We start from the raw sequence: 25,180 nt of genomic DNA, 5'->3' as shown, positions 1-25,180 counted from the left end.
ACCCACTCCAATATTCTTGCCTGCAAAATCCCATGGATGGAGGAGCCTGGCGGGCTAGTACACTCCATAGGATTGCAAAGAGTCGGACACGACTGAGTAATTACACACTGAGGGCTATTTTTCCCAAAACCCCAAAGCAGAACTCATGGTCTGCAAATAGGACAGACACCCGGAAGGCCCATCAGCATTCACTCAACACTTGCTCCTAAGACCCTAAAAATGCAGGACGTGGGAGGGGGAGGACAGTGACAACTTCGAGAAACACTAAATACTATAATCCAGAGACTTTAAAAGTTCTGAAAGTTTTTCCACAATGAAGAAAACTGGTTAACTGTTTAATCCAGGATTTACCAAACATGATTTTAGCTGAAAAATCTTTTCTAAGATTAATACCTTTTCCTATCCCTTGCTACTTGGACTCCATGAAACATGAGTATGTTCCTCCCAGCTGTGGAGAAAGATGGGTAGGGCCCGAGAAACAAGATATGAGACTGATGAATCCAAAACAACCAAATGAGGAACAGAAAAGGGCGACAAGTAAGATCTGAAGAAAGCATTACTGAGCCGGGGCTCTTCAGTCTGGGCCGGGCTGCAGGGACCAGGTGCAGACGGACACACAGGGCTGAGCAAGTGGTTCTCTCCCTCCCGGACAATCACAGGGCGCTGTGGCCCTTCCTCCCAGTTTATCTCCACATGTGCTCTGTCTGCTGCAGGGGGCTGTGCCCTACACGTCTACGGCTCCTCCCGTCTGTTCTTAAAGACAAGGACCACACTTCCCCAAGGTACTCGTGTCTGCATACTCCCCTGCCTGTGTTCAAGAAGCCTACGTTGAACTGGAAGGGCTTGATCTGTCTTTTGCTCTAACAAGGTTCTGTCTCAGGAAGCTCATTATTGCTTAATTCCTAGAAGGCAATTACTAAACGTTACTATAATCAAGTACTGCAAGCTCACTTGCTTTACATCAGCTGCTAATTTCAGGTTATTGCAAGTTAATTATTCTCCCCGGCCAGGGATGGCAAACACCCACCTGTGCCGTGGCTGCTTCTCATTCATCAGGCTGTAATCTCCAGCATTTCTGTTATGGCCCTTTACTGTTGACCAAATGCTTTCACAGACATGATCTAATCCGGACCTCTCCACAAGAACTGGTTCTTATCATTCATTACGCAGGTGAGGACACCAAGGGTTTAAGTGATTCACCCTAAGTCACACGCTGGCGAGCTGCAAGGTGACCTCTGTATCCCACGTACCTCAAACCTCTCCCCTTGTGGAAACGCCCTGTTTTCCCAAGTTCCTGGGTATTTGGACCATGATTTGAACACTTAACTATATGCCAGGAACTATTCTGTTTCCATACATAATCTTATTTAACCTTTACAACAGCCTCACTAGGTAGGCATTATTATTCCTATTCCACAGATAAAGAAATTGAGGTTCAGAGGGGTTAACTTATTTGTTTAAAATTACACAGCTACTGAGCTAAAGTGCCAGGATTCAAAACCCATGTTTTTCTGTGAAAAAAATTAAGCTGGAATCCTGTCTCACTCCTCTTACTGAAATAAATTCCAGATGGATTAGAGATTTGGATTTTTAAAAATGAAAATATGCAAGTGCTAGAAGAAAGCATGATATACATAAACACAGAATCTTAAAGTGAGGAAGGCTTTCTAAGAACCGCACATAATCAAAGCCATTAAATAAAGATATGACCCATTTGACTAATTTTTTAAAATTCTGCATCATAAAACAAAGATGAACTAAAATATCTGAAATCCATATAACTAAGGGATGCTGCTGCTAAGTCACGTCAGTCGTGTCCAACTCTGTGCAACTCCATAGACGGCAGCCCACCAGGCTCTCCCGTCCCTGGGATTCTCCAGGCAAGAACACTGGAGCGGGTTGCCATTTTCTTCTCCAATGCATGAAAGTGAAAAGTGAAAGTGAAGTCGCTCAGTCAGGTCTGACTCCTAGCGAACCCATGGTCTGCAGCCTACCAGCCTCCTCCATCCATGGGATTTTCTAGGCAAGAGTACTGGAGCGGGGTGCCATTGCCTTCTCTGTAACTGAGGGCTGCTGCTACTGCTACTGCTAAGTCACGTCAGTCGTGTCCGACTCTGTGCGACCCCATGGACGGCAGCCCACCAGGCTCCCTCGTCCCTGGGATTCTCCAGGCAAGAACACTGGAGCGGGTTGCCATTTCTTTTTCCAATGCATGAAAGTGAAAAGTGAAAGTGAAGGCACTCAGTCATGTCCGACTCTTAGCGACCCCATGGACTGCAGCCTACCAGCTTCCTCCATCCATGGGATTTTCTAGGCAAGAGTACTGGAGCGGGGTGCCATTGCCTTCTCCGAACTAAGGGCTAATTTCCTATAAATCAATAAGAAAAGATGAATAACCCAATAGAAAAAGAAGGGTAAAAGACATGAGCAGACAGTTTATCAGATGAAATTAAAATGGTACTTACATTAAAAAAAAAATCAGCCTCGCTCATGAGTAAATTCAAACTGTAATGAATTTATAAATTATAATTTATGATGAAAACTACAATGAATTTGTTATCAGAGGCCATTTTTCACATCACATTGTTAACATTCACTCTGTATTGGACAGAGTATAGAGAAATAGGGCACCTGTATACTGCTGGTGGGAGGGAAACCAATGCAATTTCTATGCAAAGCTATATCAACTGAAAACTAAAAAGACTATTATAATCCCTCTGACTCAACAATTCTACTTCGAGGAATTTATCCTGCACTGATACTGACACATATGTGCAAAGACACATGGAGTGGGATATATTCAACAATGTTTATAATAGCAAATATGAAATCAGCAACTCCATCAGCAGGAAAATGGTTGTACAGATTGTGAAAACTATACATCAATATTCCATGCAGCCCAGTATGGACATCTGCAAAATACATTAAGTGAAAAAAGCAAGGTGGAGCACAGTGTGCATAGTATGAAAAGCTGCTGCTGTGCTCAGTTGCTCAGTTGTGTCTGATTCTTTGCGACCCCATGAACTATAGCCCACCAGGCTCCTCTGTCCATGGGATTTTCCCGGCAAGAATACTGGAGTGAGTCTCCATTTCCTCCTCCAGGGGATCTTCCTCCAGAGTCTCCTGCATTGCAGGCAGATTCTTTACCCCTGAGCAACTGGGGAAGTCCATAGTATGAAAAGAGGGCATATAATTAATTAATTGCACCTGCATGGGGTTCCCAGGTGGCACTAGTGGAAAAGAATCCGCCTGTAATGTAGGAGACGTAAGAGACTGTGGGTTCAATCCCTGGAGACCCACTGCAAGAGGGCATGGCAACCCACTCCAGTATTCTTGCCTGGAGAATCCCAGGTACAGGGGAGCCTGGCAGGCTACAGTCCACAGGGTCCCAAAGAGTCGGGGATGACTGAAGCAACTTAGCATAGCCCAGCACATCTGCATAAAATATCTCCAGAAAAACTACAAAAGAAAACTAGTACAGTGTTTGCTTTTGGAGAGGCTGTAGTATCTAGCTCTTTTTGGGAAAGAAGATAACCTCCAACTCTTAATAAATTATAGGGACTTCCCTGATGGTCCAGTAGCTAAGACTCCACACTCCCAAGGCAGGGGGCCCAGGTGTGATTCCCACTCAGGGAACTCGATCCCACATGCCGTAACTAAGACCCAGTGCAGACAAATAAATATTAAAAAAAAAAAAAGAAAATTATACTCTGCCCTTTCATTCAGTCTTACAATAGTGCTTAAAAGGCAAGGTAGCTATCCTGATACAGTGAAAGGGGCCCTTTTAAAAATATCTATTTGAGGTGCTCTGTCTGTCTCTGTTTTCTCTTTGCCCTGCTGCACCCCTTACTGTGACAGAGACCCTTTAAGGAATGTCCCACCCAGGTTCTGGAGTTGCCTTTTCCAGTTCGTGGTGTATATTAAACCATGTCTCTCTACATGGTGGGCTCATTCTTTCACGCCAAATTCCCTTAAAACCAAGTATCCATCGTGTGTATGACAGCAAAATCCAACGGGTAGAACGATAGGCTATTTGTGTCCCTAATAAAAACAAAACTCTCGCCCGTGAGGATCATGTACTGCCGCTCAGAAACTGCTCTCACTGGGCTCTGACACAGAACACTCCTGAGAAGGCAGGAGGAACCTGTCTCCTTCTCCCCATTTTACAGAAATGGCCTTTGAAAGGACGAAGAGTGACTTGCCTCCAGCTGCACAGCGTGCAAGCCACAGAGTCAGAAGAGACACCTGCGTCCCCAGACTCTAAATCAGAGCTGCTGCCAGGACAAATAAAGTCTGCAGATATAAATCCCCACTGGGCAAGGCTGGGGCCTAACCACCAGGGAGATTGGCAGGGACCCATGGATGGGATGGAGGTCAAAAGCAGCCCTGGGTTGGCTTGCATTTCCAACTTGGGAGGCGTATTATGAGTCCAATAAATGGGAAGAAAAAAAAAAGCAGCCTCTGAGATTTTTTTTTGGAGGTGGGGGATGGGCCTGCTCCAGGTCTTCCTTGCAACATGTGTAATCTAGTTCCCTGACCAGGGATCGAACCTCGGCCACCTGCTTTGGAAGCACAATCTCCTGTCACTGTACCGCCAAGGAAGTCCCAAGAATATTTTTTGAGACACATGAAAAAAATAAAGATAAAGAACAAAGTAGGCCTGAGATCTCCACAGTATTATTTTCAAAGGCAAGACAGTAAGATATTTTATCTTATTCTTCGTACACATTATCTTCCATATTTTCCTCTTTTCTCTAAATACAAAATGGATTTGGGAATCCAGAGGAATAAGGAAAGTGAAAAGTAATCCAGGGAATGGCATTTCACGAGAAGAGTTCACCACAGGCCACATGTGAACGATCCTGCTTAAGTTAACAACGCTCTTTCACTTTCTGCGCGGTGAGAAGGCATCACGGCCCTGGACCCCAGATGTGTCTTCCCACAAAGAAGGGAGACGAGGGGGAGGGCCGCCCCCCACCCACTTGGGCCCCATTCCACGCACTCCCCCAGCAGGCAGGGCTCATTTGTTTTGCACCACAGCACCTGGGCACAGGATACACTGGGTGGTTCAGGCCCCTTGTCTACCGGGGAGACGGAAGATACCCTTCCACTCATTAATCCCTTTCCAAGATGGGGAGCTTCTGTCTGCAAAACATGTTTGTTGCACTGATCGAAGAAAACGCCTTCCCAGACCCAACTCGCTGTTTCCGGCTTCTGCACAAGCCTGCCAGGCTCCCTCTGTTGTCCTCCTCCAACAATAAACAATACCACCCGCCAAGAGCTCTGGAGAGGCGGGGAAGGTCTGTTCTCCACGTTGTGTAGATCAGGGAGTGTGTCTAATCTTTCCTCCGCAGAAGCTTTCCTGCGCCTGTTTGGCTGGACCGGAAGGACCTCGTTATCAGCATCCTTAGGCTCCTCCCCCAGGCTGAGATTCAGAGAAGGGGGGGGCGGGGAGGTGGGCAGGCAGCCAGAGGTCAGAGCTTCAGCCCCAAGCACTTCCCTCCAAGGCAGACCAGGGATGGGGATGGGGGTATCTCCTTCCCTGTCACTCCAGGCTGGACCCTACCCTCAACTGTTAAACAGATTCCCTCCTCACTGGAAGCAGGAGAAAAGGAAAAAGGGAAGCAGGTGTCCACATGCTCTGTGACTCAAATGGAGGAGGATAAAATGTAGCAATTCTCCCAAGTTTTATCTCCCAAGACCTTGCCAGGTCCGCTGTCAACACAGAAGAAAGTCTATTTGTCTAGAGCATAGATGCTTTATACACATCAGCCTATTTCATCCTTGAAACAGGCTTGTGGGGTGAGATTTCTTGGTGACTATTACTATCAATAACCTTTTACATTTATAGAAGGCCTCAGGTTTGTTGTCCTAAAAATTATCTTATCTGTATGTGTGTCAGTTGCTCAGTTGTGTCTGACTCTTTGTGATCCCATAGGCTGTAGCCCGCCAAGCCCCTTCATGGAATTCTCCAGGCAAGAAAACTGCAGAGGGTTGCCATTCCCTTCTCCAGGGGATCTTCCCGACCCAGGGATGGAACGTAGGTTTCCTGCAATGCAGGCAGATTCTTTACCATCCGCGCCACCAGGGAAGACCCTTATCCTTGCAAATTCCTACATGGAATATGGGGTAAAAATTCTCCAGTCTACCCCGAACACCACACAAACACATACACAGAAGGCCACAAGCCATTTGTCGCCAAGGCCCGCTGATGTGCTGTCAGAAATGTAGCCTGGGGCTTCCCTGGTGGTGCAGTAGGTAAGAATCTACCTGCCAATGCAGGGCACATGGGTTCCCAAGCTGGGAAGATCCCACATGCCTCAGAGCAAGTCAGGCCTGTGCCACAACTACTGAGCTCGCAACGCTGCAACTGAAGTCCGTGCGCCCGGAGCCTGTGCTCCACGACAGACGCCACGCCATGAGAAGCCCGAACATCACAGCGAGAGAGTGGCCTCCTGCTCGCCACAAAAGCAATGCATTGCAGCCAAAAATGAATAAATAAAATTGAAAAAGAAAGAAGAAGAAAGAAATGCAGCCTGACTACCCCCCTCCACCACACCTTTGTCTCTACTGCACCAGCCTGGCTCCAGCCCTTGTCACCTCTCACCCAGCCAGCAATGTCTAACCAGGTTAAGCCTAACAAGCAACGACTGTCCTCACTAGCAGGCCTTCAATATTTATCAAAAGCCTTAACAACATCCACGCTCTTTGATCTAGCAATTTTGCTTCTGGGAGTTTTCCCTAAGGAATGATTCCAAGACATACACACAGATTTATTCACAGTAGAGCACAACGGAAGTTCATTCCAGTATTATTTAACATAGTCCCCGAAAACGGAGTGGGCAAAGCCTCTATCCAACAGTGGAGAAATGGTTACATGGAACCACATGATGTAACATTATGAAACATATACATGGAAGAAAATACATTTTAAAAATGCTTCCTCTAAGTGGTGGGATTATAGATTATTTTCTTCTTGATCTATTTATATCTTTTCTAAATTTTCTTCAATAAACATGACTTATTTAGAAATAATACACTTTATTAAAATATAGGGACTCAATACTGGTAAGGGAAACATGGAACAGGTAGACACATAATCAGCTAGTGACCATCCACATTTAATTAGCTCTTCTGAAAGCAGAATCTTCCTACAAGTACAAACCAAAAGCCATAACTGCATTCACACTTTCCATGCTGGGAACTCACTTCTGGAAATTCACTTTAAGGAATAAACTCAAAATGCAATATGAACAGAAATGCTCACTACATCTTACCTAAAAGAACTGGAAACAATCCAGTTGTCCCGCTCAGGCAGTGCTGTATGGAACATCAACACCATGGAATGCAGGGCAGCTATTAGAAATGCCAGTTATGAAAACTATGTAGAAATATGCAATAATGTTGAACATAGGCTACAAAACTAAAAGAATACACAAAGCTGCATTTATCAGGACCGTAGCTATAAAAAAATAAGCATGGATGTGAACAAGGTCATTTCCAAACCAAGAACATATATGGCGTTTAGCTTATGAGATCACAGGGAGCTTTTTGTTTTTTAAGTTTCATCCTCCCCACCTTTTAAAAAGTTTTAACATTTTGCATATACCATAGACACATTTTTTAAAAACACAGAAGACATAGAAAAAGGAATTACCAAAAGCAACACAAACAGCATGTTGATGTGTTCCTCCCTGTCTCTTTTTCCTAAGCACTACATGATTTAGTTTGGTTTTGATCACTGTAATCATGACAAGATTTCCTTCAAAGTAGTTAAAAAAATCACTTCAATTTTTAAAACCAGAGAACATAACAAAGACCTATAGGAAGATATACCAATGGTTTTTTCAAGTGCTGTCAAGAGAACTGACCTCATACAATGTCTGACTGTAAACAAAACAGCAAGTTCACACCATGGTGGCGGAACAGCTGTAATGATCAAAGTTCCTAACACCTGCGGAAGACTCTCAGGCCTGTGTTGTTGTTGTTCAGTTGCTAAGTTGTGTCTGATTCTGCAACCCATGGGACTGCAGCACGCCAGGCTTCCCTGTCCTTCACTGTCTTCCAGAGTTTACTCAAACTCACGTCCATCAAGTCAGTGATACCACCCAACCATCTCATCCTCTGTCTCCCCCTTTTCCTCCAGCCCTCAGTCTTTCGCAACATCAAGGTTTTTTCCAGTATGTCATCTCTTCGAATCAGATGGCCAAAGTATTGGAGCTTCAACATCAGTCCTTGTTGGGGGCCAGAGTGAGGTACTCCGCCCATGGCAAAGGTCATGAGGAAGGAGGCTCGACATACGCAAAGGCGGGATCGAGCCTCAGGAGTCCCCCTGGAAATCCTCGAGCGTCTACCCCCATAACCAGAGCCTGCCTACTTTACTACTTTGTGCTCTTACCTACACCTCTGACTTTACGGGGGGCTGTCCCCCACCACCTCTTTCGGAGAAGGAGTTAACCTAGAGCTCCAGTCAATAAAAACTCTTGGGTGTGACAAGAGTGTTTTAACCTACAAACTCCTCTGAAGGTTCTCTAGCCTGCCTGACAGGCTCGTCCAGCCACATGTGATTGCTCACAGCCTCCCAACCGTGAGAGGCACAAGATGCTTTAAACCCTCTAAAAACAGGTTCTTTAGAGAAGTTAGAAAACTATTAGTATAAGTATAATGGGCTGATTAGAAATTGTGTTGGTGAAGGGTTTTTCATTTGTTGAGCCAACGTTTGTTGCTAAGACTCCACATCCCCTGCCCTTACACACATTAATGAATATATAGAATTAACCTTTGATATTAATCACGTTAGACCTTAGGCTAAGTAAATTCTTTCCTTAACTAAAACCCACTACACCCTCACCCTGTAGGAATGTAACTTTATTTGGGTGGCATCTGTTTTGAGAATAATCAGCCCTGGAGAAATAAGTGTCCTGATTGACTGACCGCTGTCACAAGGAGAGGGTCGTAAATTGTCAGCAGGCCCCCCTGGCCAGAAGATGATGTAACACCCCTAAGACCTCTGTATACATTTGTGTGAAGCACCTGACTTTAATAAAAGTCAGGACTGCTGTCCCCATGTGACTTTTGTATAACATCTTAGTGTATAAAAACAGACTCTGGAAAATAAAGAATTGGGATCAGTTTCTCGAAATACTGGTCTCCCCATGTCGCTCTCTCTCTCACTCTGGTTGAGTCTCCATCTGGGCCTTGGAACCCACCATGCTTACTAATTATGCCTGGGCTTCTAAGATCCGACCGGGGAGGCCTCAGTGTCTCCTCTCCTTCGGGAGAACGGAAGGACGCCTGCGGCCTACGTAAGTGGTGCAAACTTCTTGTCTTGAAGTTTTATTGGTCTCCCACGTAAACCAAGCTACTCAGCCTCTTTTCTCCACTGAATTTTCCTACTGAGCTATCCTTATTCTATTACTCTTTATATCTTTAATTAATATCTAATTGAAGCTATTGTATCCTGATCCTCGCCTATGCCGTCTCTCCTTCGAATACCCTGGATCAGCCGGGGCTGGTCCCCGGCAAGTCCTTCCAATGAACACCCAGGACTGATTTCCTTTAGGATGGACTGGTTGGATCTCCTGGCTGTCCAAGGGGCTCTGAAGAGTCTTCTCTAGCACCATGGTTCAAAAGCATCAATTCTTCAGCGCTCAGTCTTCTTAGGCCTGTATCAATAGCCATAAGCCAGGAGCGTGGAGAGTGCTGTGCTACTAAAGCTGACATTGTTGTAAATTAGAAGGAATTTTCTCAGATTTGGAAAAGATAATGGGGGGCTTCCCTGGTGGCCCAGTGGTTAAGAATCCAGTTTCCAGTGAAGGGACATAGGTTCGATCCCTGGTCGGGGAACTAAGATACCATACACTACTGAACAACGAAGCCCGTGAAGAACAACTACTGAGCCCGTGCGCTCGCGAGCCCGTGCTCTGCTATTAGAGAGAAGCCCCTCACACCGCAACTAACTATAGAAGCTCCCATGAGCCACAACAAAGACCCAGCACAGCCTAAATAAAAATGTTTTAAATTAAAAAAAGAAAAGATAATAGATATAACAATGGATTAGGTTTTCAAATCAGGAAAAGCTTGAACGGATCCAATCCAACTGGTTGCTTGATCCAGCATATTTAACCTCCTTGACACCGAACTGACAACCTCACCAGCAAGGATCCCTCCAGAAAGAGAAACAGGGATCGCTATGCAAGCAAGGCCTGGGCTCCGCTGCCCGTTGAATGTGGGCCCTGCAGACAGGGAGGCGAGACTAAGTCTGCTTTCCTCACGGACGGGCTCAGTTTCTGCAGGAGTGTGACATTTTGGGGCTTTTCAAACAACAGGGCCCCTCGAGACAAACTTGACTATTCATCTCCTCCATGTGTGTCTAGCAAAGCCTCTGTCCGCTGTCACAAGGCTGGGGGAAAGCGGCGGGGCTGGGCTGATGAAGACGTAAGGTGCCACTGTGAACATGGCCAACCTCATTCAGATACTGCCTACATCAAGGCAAAAAGTCACATTGCATTCTTTGCCTTAGAAGTTTCTGGAAACGAACTCGTGGACAAGATGCACTGTGACTACTCCACTACAATATTAATTTCCAAAGAACTAATCTGACCATGCCATTCCCAGCCTTCAAACTCCTCGGAGATCCTGGCCGCCCACACAAGCTCACTGTGAGAGGAAGAACCGGGCCTGGTGAAGGAGGTAAACGTAGGAGCCAGACTGCCCGAGTCTGAGTCCTGTCTCTGCCCCGAAGAGTTGGGCGACTGTGGGCAAGTTCCCTTTCCTCTCGGTGCCCACATTTCTTTATTTGTAAATAGGGATAATAACAGCACCTATTTCATGGGGTTATTTTACAGATGAAAAGATTTAATACAACAAAGCAAGAAGAAGAGAGCCTGGCACCCAGTAAATCTCAGGTGCTTATACATGGAACTCTGCGTAATGCTATGTGGCAGCCTCAAAGGGAGGGGAATTTGGGGGGGAATGGATACGTGTATGTGTATGTCTGAGTCCCTTCATTGTCAGCCCGAAACTGTCACAACAGTGTTAATTGGCTCTACCCCAATATACAAAATAAAAAGTTAAAAAAAATTTTTTTTAAGTACTTATAAATCTTATTAAGTCATTGTTGGAAAGTTCAAACTCCCTAGCAGGGCACACAGAGCCACCCATAACCCAGTCCCTGCTCATCTCTTTGGCTTCGTTTCTCATGACCTTTGAGTTACCACCACCACCACCACGATGATCACACAGCCATGCCAAGCTCCCAGAGAGTGGCCCCTGAGGCAGGTTCATCTCTCCATGGCTCTACTCACAAGGAGAGGCCATTCTCTCCTTGTTGCTGTGAGCAATCACACAGCTCTGGACCCCTCCACCCGCCCCTGTAGGAATTAGCCCCTCTCTCCTTTATACTTCCACCGTGTACCATGAGACTCCCTTCATAGACACTCCATTATCCTCACTGGTTCAGGGATCCTGCTTCCCCTACTGGACCTTAAGGACAGAGGCGCCTATGAATTTCTGTCTGTACCCCCACTGCCTGGCACTCAGGAGATCCTGAGTAAATAGTTGTTAAATAAATGCAAAAGAAATATTGATCAGAACATGCAAAAGCTAGGAATAGTTTTCAGAGAACCACACCACCAGGATGAGGAAACCAAACCCCAAAACACTTTGATCCTGAAGAGAGTTAATTGGCAAAGATCATATTACCAAAGAGAAGAAAGAAAATGATAATTTCCCAGGGGAAAGCCAAACCTTATTATAATGCAGTGTCTCTATGTGTGTTGGAGGAGGGGGAGGAGAAGTGACATTAATAAATAATGGTTCTAAACTAACTGATGTTGACTAATCACTGAACAGCAGGTTTTAAATGTTTTCTTTAGGGGAAAAAAAAAAGCTGATTGGGAAGTATTTTTTTACCTTGTTCAGAGTACAGGTTATTTCAATATAAAATACTACACAGGACCCAGACTGCAAGAACAGAGATGTAATTTTTGCTGAATGTCTATAGTGAGCCAGCTACTTTTAAAATAACATCATTTCTATTTACTAAGCAGAAGGTGCTAGACACAGAACCATTCACTTTAGATGCATGATCAGATTTGATAATGCAAGTCCTCAACAACTCTGAGAACTAAGTATTCCCCTCTGCATTCTGTAGATGAGAAAAACATATTCATCATTCCATACATTTTTAGTGAGCATATTCTCTGTGTAAGTCACTGACCCAGGAGCCCAGGCTACAGTGATGAACAGGCAGACAAAATTCTCCACACCCTTCACATCCTAGCTGAACAGAAAAGAGAGCAAGGAATGAATGGGGAAAGGAACATATACATAGATAAACAAGAAAAATATCACATAGTGGCAACTGCCAGTAGAGAACAAAAATAAAAGGAAAGGACAGAGTGTATACAGACAGCAATTTTATTTGGCTGCAGCATGTGATATATGGGATCTTCATTCACTGACCAGATATTGAAATTGTGCCCCCTGCATTGAAATCGCAGAGTCTTAACCACTGGACCACAAAGGAAATCCCCAGACAGCAATTTTAGAGTGAGTTGTCAAAGAAGGCCTCTCTGGGCTCGCTCTATTTAAAATAAGATTAGAATAAGAAAAAGCCAAGCACATGAAGACAGGAAGAACAGGGACTTCCCTGGTGGTCCAGTGGTTAAGAATTTGCCTTCCAATGCAGGGTATACATATTCAGTCCCTGGTTGGGGTCCTAGGATCCTACATGTCATGGGGCAACTAAGCCCACATGCCCTAATGAAGACCCAGTTTAGCAAAAAAAAACAAAAAACAAAAAACTGGAAGCGCATTTTGGGCTGAAGGAATAAGTAGTACAAAGAGGCCTAAAAAGCAAGAATGGACTTGGCATGTTCAAGGAGCCAAAATAGAACAATGAGGCTGGGTGCATGGTCAAGGAGTAAAGGCTAAGAAACAGACCACAGGGCAGGTCACACACAGCTCAGTCAGTCACCGCCAGGAGTCAGGATCTCATTCTGAGTGCAATGGGAGGCCACCTGGAGGGGGAGGGATGGTTGGGAATGTGACATAAACCACTTAACCTTTTCCAAAGATTTCTCTGGTCCTTGTACTGTAGGGTCTTGTGGCAGAGATACAGGTTGAAGCAGGGCTACTAGTTAGGAGATTACTGCAGGAAGCCTAGGTTAAGAGATGATGTGGCTTGGACTGCTGCTGCTGCTGCTGCTAAGGCGCTTCAGTCTAGGGTGTTAATAATGAAGATGGAAACTCCAGTACTTTGGCCACCTCATGCGAAGAGTTGACTCACTGGAAAAGACTCTGATGCTGGGAGGGATTGGGGGCAGGAGGAGAAGGGGACGACAGAGGATGAGATGGCTAGATGGCATCACCAACTCGATGAACATGACTTTGAGTAAACTCCTGGAGTTGGTGATGGACAGGGAGGCCTGGAGTGCTGCAATTCATGGGGTCGCAAAGAGTCGGACACGACTGAGCGACTGAACTGAACTGAAACTGAATGAAGATGGCAGGAAGGTGATAAGATTTGGGAATGTTTTTGAAGATAGAGCTGCTGCTGCTGCTGCTAAGTCACTTCAGTCTTGTCCGACTCTGTGCGACCCCACAGATGGCAGCCCACCAGGCTCGCCAGTCCCTGAGATTCTCCAGGCAAGAACACTGAAGTGGGTTGCCATTTCCTTCTCCAATGCATGAAAGTGAAAAGTGAAAGTGAAGTCGCTCAGTCGTGTCCGACTCTTAGCGACCCCATGGACTGCAGCCTACCAGGCTCCTCCATCCATGGGATTTTCCAGGCAAGGGTACATTTCCAGGCAATGTATTTGAAGATAGAGCTAGAAGACTGAAATTGCTTAAGGATTGGATGATGATAGTAGAAGAAGAAAGAAATCAAAAGTAAGACCTAGGGCTGCGGGCCGGGCAGAGCTGGGAGCGTGCTACCAGCTGCCCAGTGCCCGCTGCCTGCAGCCCGGGAGGGAGGAGCGCCCGGCGGCCCCACCCCAGCACGCCCCGCAGGGCCCGGGCAGGGCAGCCTCGGAGGCGCCCGCCAGCCCCCAGCGCGCCCAGCTTCTGCGCATCCGGAGTCGGAGCACCGGACCTTCCCTGCCTCCCAGCCCTGCCTCCTTCTGCAGAGCAGAGCTCAATAGAGCTTGGTGGGTTTTGCCTTTTACTCTGGGAGGAGAGGAGCAGACGATGCAGAGTAAAGAATGAATGTCAAAGGAAAAGTGATTCTGTCAATGCTGGTTGTCTCAGCTGTCAATGTTGTGTGTGGGGAATACAGCCACAGCCCAGAAGGCTCTCTGTTCTGGATAAACCTGTCAAAAAACCCCGAAGTTGGTGGCAGTAGCATTCAGAAGGGTTGGTGGTTTCCGAGATGGCTTAACAATGGTTATCACGAAGAAGACGAAGATACAGAAGAAAAAGAACAGAGAAAGGAAGACGAAAGAAAGCTTCATCTCTCGGACTGATTGAACCCACTTAGATGCCCCGAGGTTGTGACCATGACGGAATGGAAGGCGCCTGTAGTGTGGGAAGGCACTTACAACAGAGCCATCTGGGATGATTATTAATGCCAAATAGAAAATTACCATCAGCCTGACGGTTTTTGCTGTCGGAAGTTACATTGAGCATTACTTGGAGGAGTTCTTAACGTCTGCTAATAAGCATTTCATGGTTGGCCACAGAGTCATATTTTACATCATGGTGGATGATGTCTCCAGGATGCTTTTGATAGACCTGGGTCCTCTGCGCTCCATCAAAGTGTTTGAGATCAAGCCTGAGAGGAGTTGGCCGGGCATTCTCATGATGCGCGTGAAGACCATTGGGGAGCACGTTGTAGCCCACATCTGGCATGAGGCTGACTTCCTCTTCTCCATGGAGGTGGACCAGGTCTTCTACAACGAGTTTGGGGTGGAAACTCTGGGCGAGTCGGTGAGCAAAGCTTCAGGCCTGGTGGTACAAGGCAGATCCCCATAAGTTCACCTACGAGAGGTGGAAGGAGTCTGCAGCATACATTCGATTCCGCAGAGGGGATTTTTATTACCACGAGGCCATTTCGGGGGGAGCACCCACTCAGGTCCTGAACATCACCCAGGAGTGCTTCAAGGGAGTCCACAAGGACAAGAAAAATGACGTAGAAACCCAAAGGCATGATGAAAGCCATCTAAACAAGTATTTCCTTCTCAACAAACTCACTAAAATCTTATCTCCGGCATACTGCTGGGATTATCATATAGGCCTGCCTTCCGATATTAAGCTTGTCAAGCTATCTTGGCAGACAAAAGACTATCATGTGGTTAGAAATAACTTTGACTTTGTGCCAGTACATTTCTGAATTTGAGAGAGTATTATTCTGGCTACTTCCTCAGAAAAGTAACACTTAATTTTAACTTAAAAAAAATATTAACAAAAGACCAACACAGCAAGTACATATTATTTCTCCTTGTAACTTTGAGCCTTATAATATGAGAGAATGAACTTGTGGTAATCAGATGTAAATTCCCAGTTATTTCTTATCTATTCTTGGTTGGGGAGGCAGGGAAGAGGATACACTCAATGCAGGGAGAGGATACACTATCAGTTGAACCAAAAAAAAAAAAAATTGCCATAGACAAAGAAAAAGCCAGAAACACTCTATGTGTGCCAGCTGACGTACTGGAGAGAAGTATGCGAAGGGAAGTGTTTGGCAACAAGATACGATTGTGACGGGCTGTCCTCTTGATTTCAGTGTCTTCCTATCTCTGCTGGGTCTGAAGCTACACAGAGTTGCTTTTGCAGCAGGAGAACTCTTAGTAGGCCCCAGTCTACCTTGGTGATCCTCAAATGGTTTAGTCAACGTCCTTTCCTTATCAGGACGTTGTTTGGCTTCTGTGCCAAGACTAGTCAAGATTCCCAGTGGATGTGGTGGAGATGTTGGGAGTCACAGGCAATCTGAATGAGCCAGTGGGTGCTCCGCATGAAGTGAGAACAAAGCCTCAAAGTAAGTCGGCGATGAGTTGTTGTAAGTTGGCATGAAATAAGCAAAGAGAGGGTAGAAAGACAGGGAGCTGATCACTGTCAGTGCCTCCTCTAAGGGGCACAGGGCATGCGGTTGGCATATAAATATGGCATGGATCCAGGCGCTGAATGGGAGGCAGTGTGGGTGGTCTCCAGTCTCCTAAACCATTATGACAGCCAGAGCAGTGTTGTCTTAGAAGAGGCTTCTTGTTTTGGCCAAGTCATATTCAGTATGCCAGACTCTGGAACTTGAGTCTTCAGATCCTAGGCCAGAAGTGGATGGTGTCACAGGAGACCAAGACCTGCAGGGGACTGAGGAGGCCTGCAAGGGGTTACATTTCCTGGACCTGGACTTCATGACAGTCAGTCATCAGTGAGTTCTGCTACCACGGCTCCAACCCTCAACCCATCAAGCCCCAAGTTGGAGGGCTAACATCAAGGAACCTCTCATTTCCCCTTGCACTACTGACGTATAACAACCAGACGTGTTTAATAAAATGGGTAATTGATTTTATATCAAAAGTAGAGGGAATGGCAATGGGAGATCCAGTCCTTGTAACTGAACATCTTATTATTCAGTTCCTTTCTCTAAAAGAAGCTATGAAATCTTATATATTCTTTAAAGCTAAGCAAGTCAATGTAAAGGAGGTTAGGAGGCAACATTTACATATGCAGGCACGTTTATATTTTGCTTGTGTTCCAGTTTACGATATTGCTTTCCATTTTCAAGCAGTTGACTTGAAGAGCCACTGCACTGGCTTGATGCTCAGCACTGTCAGCTTCTTTGATAAAATGAAACCTCCATTTTCTCTGCTGTTTCACTGTGCCTCCTACTCTTCGGTTCTTGCCAAAATTTTTCACAACCCAGTAAAACAAAAGAAAACCAACAAAAATCATGAAGCAGTGGGCTTGTAAAAAAAAAAAAAAGGCAATCAAAGGTTGGTTAGGACTCTTGTCTCTCTATAATTCAAGTTTTTTGGGATCCATTCTGGAGTAGGGAAAGTTCATAATTTAAGTCTGAAAGCAAAGAAATGACATACCTTCAAAGATCAGAGAAAAGGAATGATGTTTCCTTTTGAAACATCTTTAAGTTCACTTAAATTGAAAATCCAAATGGACAAACTCAAAAATCTTATTAATAATGTTAAAAAATTAAAATTCCTGATTTACAGTTAAATAAATGATTTTCTCAATTAAAAAAAAGTAAGGCCTAGATAATTGGCGTGAGTACTTAGAAGGAATACTAGCAGCACTTACTGAGATGGGGAAGACTGAAAGAACAGGTTTAGACTACATCCAGAGTTCTCTTTTGGTCACATTAAATTTGCAACATTGCCTAGACATCTCTCTGGATAGGAATCTAGAGTTCCAGAGAAAGTCTGAGGATGAAGCTACAGATTTGAGGGTCATTAACCAATGGATGTTATGGCAAGCCATCAGATTAAAACAGGACATCTACAGAGGGTGAATAAATAGAGAAGAGGCCATTTCAGAACATGAGGCACATTATCATTTAGAGGTTGAAGACAGACAGAGATTTTCTTTTCAAGAGTTTGGTTTTTAAAAGTGTTTACTTATCTGGCTGCACTGGGTCTCAGCTGTGGCACATGGGATGTTAGATCTCCGTAGAGGCATGGGAACTCTTAATTGCACCACTTGGGATCTAGTTCCCTGACCAGGGATCAAACCCAGAGCCCCTGCACCGGGAGCAGAGTCCTAGCCCCTGGATCACAGGGAAGTCCCGAGAGAAGGAGACTTGAAGGGAGTCAAGGGTGGTATGAAGAGACCCAGGAAAGCAGAGTGTCAAAGGGAGATCAGCCTCATCACATGCTGCTGAGAGAATAACACCAAAACAAAACCGTGGCCTTCAGCTTGGCAACATGAAGGTCACTGGATGACACAGACAAGAACAGTCCCTGTGGAATGATGAGAAAAGATCGGAGTGAGGGTAAGTAGTCAAAGCCAAATCAAGAGACATCTTTTAAGTTTTACTGAGAAAGGGAATGCAGAAACTAGAAGATAGCTCAAGAGGGGAATACAATCAACAGAGTTTTAAATTAATGAATTTACCTTGTAACATTTGAGAAACAAAATTAGAAAACATTTTTAATTTTGGAGGTGGGGGGCTGTTTTCAGGTAATAAATATTCATTTCAGTTCAGTTGCTCAGTCGTGTCCGACTCTTTGCGACCCCATGGACTGCAGCACACCGGCCTCCCTGTCCATCACCAACTCCCGGAGTTTACTCAAACTCATGTCCATTAAGTCAGTGATGCCATCCAGCCATCTCATCCTCTGTTGTCCCCTTAGAGCGTATTTATCTGCTACTGAAAATTATCCAGTGATGGGTAAATTTCACGATGGCAGAAAGAAGTGGCATAATTATAAGATTAGAGATCCATAAGACTTGGTCTTAAGACAGTTCATAATGTGCTCAAGGTAAAAGAATTGGTAAGAAGGGAGCTGGAATACTTTCCTGGGTCTGTTTGACTCATATATACATCCTTTTTTCCCCACACCATCGACAGTAATATAATAGAGTAGCATTTGCAAAAGATTCCAACTCCAGGCTTTGAATAGCATAAGAACAGTTAGAAGGAATCTTAACTTGGGAGAATTAACACAAACACACACCCCCTTCTACGTAAGCAAGCTCTGTTCATCATACAGAATCCTATGATTGCATTTTCACTCAAATGTCATTTATGTGTGTACATCTGGCTACGGTCCTACCAGCTGTAGAATCTTCATTGTTGTCCTTTTATGTACAGAGTGGCTTTGAGGAGGGGATGGGGACATTGAGATACATCACTGTGCAGAGTGAGGGGGAACAGGGCAGGAAATAAACTCCCTAGTGACTGCAATAAGGCAGTTAAACATATTTTAAGAATGTCAGTTGTGTATTTATATTTAGCAAAAGTGAACATGGAAATCAAGTTATATGATCGTTTTTTCTTTCCTCTTTACACAGCGATCTTTGGAAGGGAGTGGCTATGGCTGTGCCAGGAAGTGAGTGGCCTCTTGTTATCTGTTTCCCACGCCCACTCCTGCTCTACCACGTGGATGCACAACCTCACCCCCTCAGCCCCATCGTTCTCTCACCTGGTTTCGCATTATCTGTTCTAGTTTACTTCTTTCTTCAGGGCAACACAGATGCCATCTCTCCCATGATGTCTTCCCTGATTCCTCCTTCTCTGAACCTTTATAGCACTAAGTACTAGTACCATGTAACTTTAGCTCTTGATCACATTAAGCCTTTTTTTTTTTTTTGATCAGAAAAAAGGTTTATTACAAGGGCCAACCAAGGAGAACAGATGGGCTTATGCTCAAAAAAAAAGTCATACATATATATGTATGAGACATTACTTTGCCAACAAAGGTCCATCTAGTCAAAGCTATGATTTTTCCAGTAGTCATATATGGATGTGAGAGTTGGACTATAAAGAAAGCTGAACACTGAAGAACTGATGCTCTTCAACTATGTTGTTGGAGAAGACTCTTGAGAGTCCCTAGGACAGCAAGGAGATCCAAGCAGTCCACCCTAAAGGAAATCAGTCCTGAATATTCATTTGAAGGACTGATGCTAAAGCTGAAACTCCAATACTTTGGCCACCTGATGCGGAGAACTGACTCACTAGAAAAGACTCCAATGCTAGGAAAGATTGAAGGCAGGAGGAGAAGGGGACAACAGAGGATGAGATGGTTGGATGGCATCACTGGCTCAATGTACATGAGTTTGAGCAAGCTCCAGGAGTTGATGATGGACAGGGAGGCCTGGCATGCTGCGGTCCATGGGGTCACAAAAAGTCAGACATGACTGAGCAACCGAACTGAACTGACTGGGTCACTTTGCTGTGCCCCTGCAATTATCACAACATTATTAATCCACTATACTCCAACATAAAATAAAAAGTTTAAATAAAAAAATAAAATAACAAATAAAAAATAGGAAAAATGAATAAAGAATGTCACTTTACATTGATAAATTTTCACTATCTTCATCCATCATTAGACTATCTTTAAATGTATTAAAGCTAAAACTTTAAATGTATTAGAAGCTAAAACTTCTGGAAAATAAGAACTTTTATTGGAAGTAAATGGGTTTTATTATAAAGCATATTTTATCTCCTAACTTTGTCCAGTGTTTCTTTACTCTGAAAATAAATACATAGGGAGAAAAAAAGAAGAACAACCTTTTTTTATCATATTAAGTCTTAAAACTATTGTCTGATTCCAATATCAGAGTGAGAGTACTTTTCAGTAGGAAATTCAGTGTGATGATTGTCCATTGTTACTTTGAGAGGCAGCTTAGTCATGGAAAGATCCAGATGGATTTGAGTTGTAATTGTAGCTCTGCTTCACCTCTGATAAGCAGAGTGAGCTTGGGCAAGTCTCTTTCTGAGCCTGGCTTCCCTCACAGACAATGGGAATGATACTACCTACCACCATGTATCCACAACGGGCTTGCCCTTCTGCTAAAAACCCTGCAGCGGCTTCCCATGGTTTTTAAAAATCAAATCCAAAACTCTTCAACCTGTCTACAACTTCCTCAGCCTCACTTCTCACCTACCTCACATGCCATACTCCAGTGGCAATGAATTTCTTGGGATATTCCTCACCCCCAAGCTTTTGCTTTTTCGGTCCCTGCTGTCCTCACACTCTCAGCCCCCCTGGCTCCAGCCTCACTCTTGGAAGCCTTTCTGGATTTGTCAGCTCCCACCCCTTCCCCACATACACACACTGGGTTCTCGCTTGTGACCCTGACTGCAGCTTGATCACTGTAGTCACCCCACTGCTTATAATTATTTATTTACAGGACCACCTATTCCATAAAACAAGGGTTCGTTGGGGGAAAGGCCTGGGCTTTATTCATCTCTGTATCCTCAGCACAAACACTGATGTCGGCTTCACCTTGCTGATGCCATTTCTTCATCGAGCAAATGGGAAGAATATCACCTATTTGAAAGGTCAGGATTAAGTTTAAATATTCAATGGTTAGGGGACTTCCCTGGTGATCCAGGGTTTAAGAATCCACCTTCCAAGGCAGAGGACATGGGTTCGATTCCTGGTCAGGGAACTAAGATCCCTCCTGCCCAGGAGAAACTAAGCCACACCATAGCTGAAGAGTCTGCATGCGTGAAAGATCACGCATAACGCAGCAGCCCGCGTGCCACAACTAAGACCTGATGCAGCCACATAAAGAAAGAAAAGTTTTAAAAAAAACAAAACAGAAACAAACAACAACAAAAACCAGAGTCTACCACAGGGTGTCAGACACAGAGCTGGCCTTCGGTACATTTGATTTATATTCTCAGCATGTCCAGATTTTGCTCTTTTTCTGTCCTCTGTGTCCAGGCTCTTACACTGGTCCCGTGTCTTCCCTGAGTCCTCTCTCTGATCCCTATCCCTGAGCAGTGAGGGTCCCAAGCCCGGGACCTCTCTTGGGCTCCCACTCCAGCCAGTGCCTTTTGAAGTCTAAGGCTGACTCAGCTAAGGCACCAATAGAGTACTGCAAGTATCTCCTGAGTACCTCTGTGCAAGACAAGGATGTCCCAGATGTAGTGAAACTGATACAATATGGACAAGGAGGTCGTCGGTAGACAGGGCTTCACTTGTAGCTCAGTCGGTAAAGAATCTGCCTGCAATGCAGGAGTCCCGGATTCTATTCCTGGGTCGGGAAGATCCCCTGGAGAAGGGAATGGCAACCCATTCCAGTATTCTTGCCTGGAGAATCCCATAGACAGAGGAGCCTGGAAGGGTACAGACCATGGGGTCACAACACGACTTAAGAGTCAGACACGACTTGGCGACTAAACCACCACCACCACACTGGGTAGGGAAGAGGTAGGGAGACAACGAGACAAAGGAAAGTCAGGCAATTCACGAAAGAAAAGTTTACATATCTCCAGGGGCAGTTTAGATGAAGTGGCACATCCGGGGGACCTCAAAGGATGAACTCAAGCTGAGGGGCTGTTTCCAGAATTACTCATGTTCCACAAAACACATTACTGAAGTCCTCTTGCTTCTCAGATGAAACGTAAAATAAACTCAGGAAACGTTGCTACTACACACCCCTCTTGGAGTCACAAGGCACAGCAGCGAGATGCTGACAGGTCTTGAAGGGACCCTATTTAACTTTGTTTAATCTAGCATCCCACATTTGTTTGGCCACTAGTTCTTGATTTCCTTCCCCCGCCCCGTGAGGATATTTATAGCTTCTTGAGGATCACACTTCAAGAAACACGAAATCAGGGACTTCCCTGGTGGTGCAGTAGCTAAGAATCTGAGCTCCCAAGGCAGGGGGCATAGGTTCTATCCCTGGTTAGGGAACTAGATCCCTCAAGCTGCAACTAAGGGTTTACATGCCGTAACTAAAGACTCTGGATGTTGCAACGAAGACGGAAGATCCCATATGCCGGAACTAAGGCCTGGCACAGCCAAATGTGTATATATATACATATATAACAAAACAACACGTTAAACCCTTTCAAAGTTATATATTTGCATTTTTAACAGGACCTCTCAAATAATATCTTAATGTCAGATTTTTTTTTTTTTAATAACATAATCATCAATTTAAAAAATCCTCCTGGCATCACGTCCAAAGGAAAACACAATGGAAGACCCTGTAGAGCTGAGAGAATAGCTGTCAAGACAGGATAAACTGCCTCCCTTCCCTAGTTGGAGCGGGTCGTTGGAGGGGGTGGAGACTACAAGCCTTTCTCTCAAGGGAGGGAAACTCAGCATCTGTGAGTGAGTCCCTTCCTTCTTTGGTAGGATGTTTATGCCCTTACAGCGGCCCTCCCACCCTCTCTGACCTGCTGACTGGCTAAAAAAACACCAGACTTGAAAGCAAAGGGAGCAACGTTGCATAACAACAAGACGACAACATGTTCTGCTCCTCAATATATAGCAAACAGTCACGCCTGTAAGAGGCAAGAAGGAAAGGATCATTGTCCACTTCCTATCCCCACCCTGGAAGCACGGTGCTCCATGAGCCAGTCTGGGGGTTAACACGTGTTTACTGGGAACCAGACACTGCTCATGGTACAGAGGAAAACAAGATCTAGTTCCTAGTCTCAGGTCCTAATTCCCCAGCCAGCAAGGAAGATGAAAACAAATAGCAATGCAGCACTCGGAGCTCAGGCAAACAACGCCAGAAAAAGAGGTGAGGACAAAAATGCCTGCAAGGCATAACGCAGGGACTCCGTATCTTTGCCTGGGCTTAGGGCTTCCTGGTGGCTCAGATGGTAAAGCGTCTGCCCGCAATGCGGGAGAGCCAGGTTCGATCCCTGGGTCGGTAAGATCCTCTGGAGAAGAAATGGCAACCCACTCCAGTATTCTTGCCTGGAAAATCTCATGGATGGAGCCTGGGAGGCTACAGTCCATGGGGTCGCAAAGAGTCAGACACCTCTGAGCGACTTCACTTCACTTCACTTCAAGGTTTGAACAGAGGCGTGTTAAAACAAGGACATTCCTCTTAGTTCTTGAAGACTGGAAAGGGGTTTTCCAGGCAAATAGATCAATCATCTATAAATAAATAAAAGGGTTCCAGTTTGAGTAGAAGAGGGTTGGACAGAGCAAAAATAAATAAATGAATAATAAAGGGAAAAAAAATGAAAAAGCAGTTGATCTTTCTGACAGGCTGGCATAGTGAACAGATGCCTCTACTTTCACCAACGCCTGCTTTTTTCTTAATAACAAAATCATTCAGGAGACTTGTCTGGTGGCCCAGTGGTTAAGAATCCACCTTCCATTGCAGGGGATTTGGTTTTGATACCTGGTCAGGAAATGAAGATCCCATACGCTGTGGGGCAACTAAGCTACGACTAGAGAAGCCCCCATGTGCCACAACTAGAGGAAGCGTGAGCACAGCAGTGAAGACCTATCACAGCCAAAAAGAGTTCAGGACAGGGAACGTGGAGAGAAGATGATGACGTCAAATTTGGGAAGCTTGGGATACAATGAGTAAGTAGTAACAGACTTAGCAGACTCAAGAAATCTGAATCTTAAATCAGATGCAAGGAAAGCTGAGAATTCGACTGATTTAAACCACAGAACCCTTACCAGGCCCAAGACTAGCCATACTGGGTGCTCCTGAAAAGAGTATTTAGTCGCTCAGTCGTGTCTGACCCTGCGACCCCATGGACTAACGCCTGTCAGGCTCCTCTGTCCATGGAATTCTCCAGGCAAGAATACTGGAATGGGTTGCCATGCCCTTCTCCAGGGGACCTAGAGCAGGGGAACAGGATGCTAAAGTAAGGACCATAGGGAAAGCAGTTTGAAAAGAGGTTAGAGCCCTTGACAACCCCCTTACTGACAGAATTCAGGATGCTTTGTCTCCTCTTTCTCTCCAAGAAAAAGAACTGCAAAAGGCAAAATGGCTGTCTGAGGAGGCCTTACAAATACCTGAAAAAAGAAGAGAAGTGAAAGACAAAGGAGAAAAGGAAAGATATATCCATCTGAATGCAGAGTTCCAAAGAACTGCACGGAGAGATAAGAAGGCCTTCCTCAGTGATCAATGCAAAGAAATAGAGGAAAACAATAAAATGAGAAAGACTAGAGCTCTCTTCAAGAAAATTAGAGATACCAAGGGAACATTTCATGCAAAGATGGGCACAATAAAGGACAGAAATGGTATGGACCTAATAGAAGCAGAGGATATTAAGATGAGGTGGCAAGAATACACAGATCTATACAAAAAAGATCTTCATGACCCAGATAATCATGATGGTGTGATCACTCACCTAGAGCCAGACTTCCTGGAATGCAAAGTCAAGTGGGCTTTAGGAAGCATCACTACGAACAAAGCTAGTGGAGGTGATGGAATTCCAGTTGAGCTATTTCAAATCCCAAAAGATGATGCTGTGAAAGTGCTGCCCTCAATATGCCAGCAAATTTGGAAAACTCAGCAGTGGCCACAGGACCGGAAAAGGTCAGTTATCATTCCAATCCAAAAGAAAGGCAATGCCAAAGAATGCTCAAACTACCGCACAATTACACTCATCTCACGTGCTATGTAAAGTAATGCTCAAAATTCTCCAAGCCAGGCTTCAACAGTATGTGAACCGTGAAATTCCAGATGTTCAAGCTGGATTTAGAAAAGGCAGAGGAACCAGAGATCAAATTGCCAACATCCATGGATCACAGAAAAAGCAGAAGAATTCCAGAAAAACATCTACTTCTGC

The 25,180-nt window shown here is 44.9% G+C and overlaps 1 protein-coding gene and 1 pseudogene across 2 annotated transcripts in view; one reads left to right on the top strand and one right to left on the bottom strand.

The window, feature by feature from the left end:
- The window catches only part of RAB30 (RAB30, member RAS oncogene family), a 100,771-nt gene that overhangs the window by 32,294 nt on the left and 43,297 nt on the right, over positions 1 to 25,180 (bottom strand). The window lies entirely within an intron of this gene.
- Positions 13,886 to 15,444, top strand: LOC102273410 (N-acetyllactosaminide alpha-1,3-galactosyltransferase pseudogene; annotated as a pseudogene).

The sequence above is a fragment of the Bos mutus genome, chromosome 29 (assembly GCF_027580195.1).
Source record: "Bos mutus isolate GX-2022 chromosome 29, NWIPB_WYAK_1.1, whole genome shotgun sequence".
Classification (NCBI taxonomy): domain Eukaryota; kingdom Metazoa; phylum Chordata; class Mammalia; order Artiodactyla; family Bovidae; genus Bos; species Bos mutus.
Note: the sequence above shows the minus strand (reverse complement) of the source record. Positions and strands in the feature narration are given on the sequence as shown.